This window comes from Eucalyptus grandis, chromosome 9, assembly GCF_016545825.1.
Source record: "Eucalyptus grandis isolate ANBG69807.140 chromosome 9, ASM1654582v1, whole genome shotgun sequence".
NCBI classification, from domain to species: domain Eukaryota; kingdom Viridiplantae; phylum Streptophyta; class Magnoliopsida; order Myrtales; family Myrtaceae; genus Eucalyptus; species Eucalyptus grandis.
In genome coordinates this window covers 2144245-2150967 of record NC_052620.1, presented here as the reverse complement: position 1 = coordinate 2150967, position 6723 = coordinate 2144245, and positions in this window count along the sequence as shown.

Here is a 6723-nt window from a genome sequence, read left to right as displayed (position 1 = left end):
ATTTTCTCAACCTCTCAAGGCATTTAATTTCAACTATATTTTTGCATTCAGTGACTAGTAATTCCACCATAAGTGTTAATTGCAAAATGTTGAGTCTTATGAGGGACTGGCAGGAATCAATACGTAGCATATCCAAATTTTTCAATCTGCCAAGGCATTGAATTTGAAATAGATCATCATTCATGAATGAAGCATCTCTCCCTTTAAGCTAGGTGTCTACCCTACAATCTCTTTTGGCTGTTTTTTGCTTTGAAGCCCATCTAGGTCGTTCTATTTTACATACATGAAATGAAATGACATGTTTGAGCAACCAAAAAAAAAAAAATAGGGGCATTGGAAAGGCCCTTGAAATAGAAGTTGAGAACGCTTCACAAATAAAGAGAAAAAGCAGAGAGGCAACTTGTCCGTTGAATATGTGATTGTATGAGCTTGTTTGCTCTATACTTGTTTTTATGTGTCATGCAAGAAAGAAATTGAAATAGTAAGTGAGAGATTTTACTATTCATAAAGAATGTGTGTAATAATCATGTGACAATTATTTTGTTTGTGTGTTATATTTGTACCTCATTTTCAAACATAGATGTCTCGAGTTGTCTATTATAATTTTCTCGCATCACCATCACCATACGTCCATGCCCAACAACATTGTATGAAAAATGATATCTACTTTTAGAAAGAATTTCACTCCAAGTTCACCTCAAGACGATTTTCCAATGAAAATGGTATCTACTTTTGTTCCAAACCTGATTCACCATTAGAATTGACAAATATAATTGGAGAAGTTTATCATTGTAAGAAATTGATTATTTTTTTCTATTGACTACTTTTATCCTAGGTTAATCATCTTGACTTCCAACTTTTTGATAATATGTTATCATCTTTTCGAGGCATATTTCTGCCAAAAATAAAGAACTAAGATGACTGGACATTCAAGATCCAACTATGCAATCCTTTGATGACACCAATCATTCTCAATAATCTTGGCTTTCTCGCATCTTTAATCAGCCTAATGCTTGACTTGGAGGAATCATCACTTTCTCTTGGACTCTTTTCTTCAAATCAATTTTGATGTCCTAGGCATAATCTTATGATTGGTAGTGAGTATTTTTTAGCTGATTCCAAAAATTAAAATACTCCGATTCCATGCTATGTTAGGAATTTCACATGTATTGTTTGACTGTGTTAACAATAGAAATGATAGAATGTCTTCCTTAGATTTGTACGCAATCACTTGGATGGGCAGCTGAGCTGTTTCTTTTTCACCGATTTTGAGAAAGGACGCGTTCATTGTTGCAATTACAAAGCTTCATTGTCCATGTTTTAAGCCATTTCTAGAAAATCTCAATTCCACCCACAGCATTCATATCCTAAAAAGTAACTCTCGATGTGGCGTGCTCTGCTAATCTTTGCCTCCCTGCATTTCTCAATAGAAATAGATACAACTCTTTGTGTATTTGTTCCTTTATGTAACCTAAGAAATCTCTTTTTGTTTCATTAAAAAAAAAAAAAAGAATAGCCACTCAAATTAAAACGAAACTAACAAATAAAAGGATAACTGACAAAAACTCTCTTTCGTAAAGAACGTGGTTAACTCACAGTTATGGAAGTATACAACTGAAACTATCCAATTCACCCAAAACATGATTATTAGTCACAATAATTATAATAATTACCAGGTGCAACATTTTTCTTACTTGAATGAATAATTTTGCAGAGCAAAGACTGTAGCAGAAAATGTGAATCCGAGTTATGCTCAAATATCTAGTGATGCTTGCTCTTCTCTAGAAAAAAAGAAAATCAATTTTTTTGGGCATGATGCGATGAGGATTTGTCAATTAAATTGGATTTTTTTTTTTTTGTGATTGATTAATTAGTATTGAACATAAAAAGAATTATCATTGAAAATGACACAGTGCCTCCATTTCTGAGATATGGCAAGTATTGTGGGCTCCTGTACAGCGGATGTCTGGAGGAGAGGCCCTACGACGGCCTTGACGCTTGCTGCATGAAGCACGACGTTGCATTCAAGCCAAAAACAGTGAGTTTCGGCATCGATTCCTTCAACTTTTCTTCATTGAATCGATTGATATAACTAGTTAGTGGACCACGTGTTTGCATGGATGTATTTTATGAGGACGATTGTGGAAGCCATTTTCGTTGGTGAACAATAGCTTTACTCGTCTATACATGCATGGATTCACATTCCTGAAAAAGCATATTACGGAGTGGAGATAGAGAAAATGGTGTAAGGGACTAATGGGTCAAAAGAAAGGAGACATGAGTAAGATTAATGTGCCTACGAGGGCTCTGCTGTTCCACAATGTCATTAAACTATCTCTTCATTCATGAGCCAACTTTAATCACTATTCTGAGGTCTGGGGGAGGAGATTGTGAGGGAGTAAATGCTCTTGTGAGGGCAATGACATCAACATTTGCTTTTTATTACAAAAAGTGCATGTCTAAATTTTCTCTTTCTCATAGACCGGTTGGGGACAATAACTTCAACTAATAATCTAGCCCGTCAAATGTGCTAAGTGATGGCAATGAAATCATATCGTGTGATTGTTCAATTCGAACTTTTATTCATAGAACAGGTCGTGTCATCCTCATAGAAATAGTGGAATTGTGACGCTGAGACCTGGTGGGGTGTTGTGCAGATGACTAAATGAGCCAGAAGTGCAGCCAAAACTTACTGAACTGCATGACCAACTTCAAGAACTCCAGAGGGAGAACGTTTGAAGGAAGCAAATGCCAAGTCGAGGATGTTGACGTCCTCTCCATTGTCATGGAAGCTGCGTTGCTTGCCGGGAGATACCTCCACAAGCCCTGAATCTCTCTGTCCACGTTCCACGGATATATCAACTCTGATCCCTTCACTCACTTCGTGATCATCCCTTTCTTCTTTTTTTTTTTTTCCCTTCCGGCGGTTTGTCTTTGTTCTGTTGCAACAAATGGGAAAAAGGAAAATGAAAATGTAAGGTGCCTCTGTTTTCCTTTCCTGTAGAAGTGGAAGAGTTATGAAAGCTGATTATGGAGTTCAATTTTAATTGCAGAAACCAGAAGCTGCAGCGGCCATGGAGTTCAAAACCCAAGATCCGCCTAGCTAATTTAGAATGCCATATAATGCGGATCAAACGTGGTACTCTGTACTTGGGTACGTAAATTAGCTAATGCGAACATTCTCATGTTCGGGGTGAAAGAATTTGATTTTACCGTAAGGGCAACCAAAAATGACATTTGAATCGTTGACAAATAGCTTTCTAACATCAAGTCAGCAACTGTCCCAGTTATCAAAATATGTTCTCTCTAAAACAAAAGAATTTCGAATGGAAATTGTTAAATTTTCACTAACTTGGATTATGCCAAATCATGAAACTCCGCGTCTGCACCCCTCTGTTTCGGATGTTAGGATATTCAATCTTCGGTGTTAGGAATCACATAATCATTATTGATATTTTTCTCAAGTTCATAAGGACATGGCTGTCAAGTGTCATTCCTTCAACAAATCAGGCGTTGGATGGATACAGTTCCAGAGTCTCAAGCTGCCTGAACTGTCAAGAACAATAATTACAAATTGCAACCTTCATGAACTGCATCAATTCAAATAGCCACTCAAAAACTGAAAAATATCACCAAGAAAGGCATTAACAGCTCCTGCAGATCAGGGCTACATCATGAGATCAACTTGTTATCCCCTAAATTTATTAGCACCGAATCATGCCGCGAGGTGCCAGCGAGGAATCTTCATCTTTTATAGCGGTCTTGACACCACAACTCTCACAAAGCAAGAACAGCGTCCAGCTCTGCCTTCATTCCGGTGACAAAACAAATGGTCCGCTTTACACGGTCACTTCATTCATAATCTCACGATAGAACCACCTGCACATGTGGTTCTGTTTTAGTTTATATATCCCAGATCAAAGTGCCATCCCTTCTTTTATCCTAGTTAGCATGATATAGTATATCTTGCTATTTTGAAGTTCCAGAATGAGCATCAACACCTTGCTTGGCATAAAAAAATCTAATGCCTGAATGAACATAACATCAAATCAAAAGATAATTTTCCAGAAAGGATGAACTTGATCGATTTTCAGCCCTTGGTCAAATTTGACACGTTAATCTGATCAAGGAATCCAAAATGGCCAATGAATCTTGTGAAGAAATATAGCAGTGTATCAAAAACATGCTGATGATTTAACATGAAAAGAATTGTTAAGGTATGGAAATAACTGAAGCTTAAGGGATTTCCTAAAGAGTACATATGGCTTATTTGAAGCAATTAACTATTCAAGCTGAGCATGCTCATGGATAATATGAAATGGAAAATATTTGCATAAGGGAGTAAACAGAACCAAATTGATTTCAAGGAAGGAAGCAAATCATTCTTCAATAGTATTACTTCGAGACAATTATAACTCAGATTTGCTTGTGATAGTCATTGATAGCTTATCCAGGATGAACAATCTTACTTGATGGCTTGTGAGATTTGATGTATTTAGAAGGCATTCTGATCACTATTGGTATTATCAATAGAATGATTTCTCTGAAGCGTCATGTCAAAATCCTAGATCAGCTTCCCTATTCCTCGAATCACGTAAAAGAAGGAAAATAATACCTTGTTGTCATAGAATATGATAAAAAGTTGACCTAATTATTTTATGTAAAAGGGAAAGGAGACAAAAAAAAAAAAAAAAAAATTATCAACCTTTTCCTCTCCTCTTTCATCATAAAATTTGAAAATTTGGATATTAAGTATTACAAACCCAAAATAAAATATATAAATTAAAGAAAAGAACTAACAAATCCAGTTCATTAAAAAGTTTCAATGTAAAGGAAAATATTTCTCTTTTATTTTATTGAAAATATGTTTGCTTTGTAAAACTAAAGTTTTCAATCCATCATTTTGTACCTTTTTTAACTAATAATCCATCTTTTTATTCTGTGATTAAATATTAAAACTCCTCCTTCTATGTTGCTATTTTCAAATTGTCAATACATTAACAATAGAAAATTTTCAGTTGACGAAAATAAATCTCGTAATGAAAGAAGTTCGTAACTTTCTAGTTTCATTAACATTTCTGTAAATATATTATAGTGCCACACCTGTAAATTTGAGAAAAATTGGTCATTAACTAATTTATTGGGACTTCGGTAAAAATCGTTTCAAGGTTTGTATTTTACTAACCAGGCTTATAAAAGTTGAAAAAAATCGGTGATTTACTGATTTATTAAAACGTTGCTAAATTCTTCTACTTTTTTTGTATAATGATCCAAAGCTCGTACCCCCGAAAGCATCTGGTCAACTTTCGCGACTAGCGTCTCCATTCCTTGGAACTACTCAAAGACAAAAGTACAATAATGTGTGCAATAGTTTGTGTGACAGACATTTCATTAATGTGTTAAATTTGTATCTCATTTTTCATATATGAATGTCCCAAATCACCTACTATAATTTTCTCAAGTCCCCACCACCATGCTTCTGTACCTAGCAATGATGAATTATAAATGATGTATACTTTTCGAACGAATTTAACTTTAACGGAACCATTAACGACCTAATTTTACAATGTGCAATGCTCATTGCTCAATCACAACGCTTCATTGACTATAAGTGAAGCCATTTCTGAAACCTTTTCGGCCCATAGGCGAGAGCATTGCCCGACTCACCCTCTGCTTTCTATCCAATTTAACTATTTTTCTAGGAAAATGCCCTTTTGTTGTGCTCGAGAGTATTTTCTTGTATTGGTAACATCACATTTTATTGATGATGTAGGATTCGTCATGAGGTTCGGGCATTGAGTGAGGTTATTCATTTTGAGCTCCACCGCACAATCTATTTGAGGAAAGCCCTATGTGAGATTTTTACAGGGGCTGACTCTATAGTATTGACATTTATCTCCTTAACAAAGTCGAGTGCCTGAAATGTATTTATTGTTAAGATGGGATGTTCGAAACTCTTCAAGCACTTGATATGTTGTCATTCAGATAGCAATGTCCATGTCCCGCAAGTTCTGGTCAATTTCTGAGCAAGCGAATCCATTGCAAGAATTTCAAAGCTTCATTCTAGATGAGTTAAAGCCATTTTCTAGAACGTCTCAGCTACTCTAACCAGAGTGCTTCAATCCTGAAGCGGTTAACTTCCAAGTGGTGTGCTCTGCAAATCTATCTGCGTTCCCCTGTATCTATTGAGCTTTTGGACTTTAGAACAGAGCGCGCAAGACTCATGAAAATGAGTAGGTTGATTGATTTATTGACCATATATAAGAGTAGCTTCTAATGCCACTTTCTACTCCCTCTTTCGTTTTCTTTTTTACTTTTTTACGTAATTTTTTCTTAATATTTACACTTAAAATACTTACTTCTTATGTACATGGCAACGATCGGCAGAAGAAAAAGCATTATTGTGCTAAAGAATGAGGAGGTGCTAATGATAGGTATCGTTGGGTATATATGGCTGATTGAGGAGGATTAGGATCTTATGGGAAAACTATTTAACCAGTAGGTATTGTTAGTCTTAGTTACACAAGAGATTAATTGCAATCTTTATATGCATGTTTATCAATAACATTAAGTACAATTTAAGAGGCAAAATCGTGATATTTATGAAAAATTTGTAACATAACCAAATTTAAGGAAAATTACTGTCCTTCAGAGAGAGAGAGAGAGAGAGAGAGAGAGAGAGAGAGAGGTTACTAAGTTAGCTAGTTCAAGAAAAATAGACAT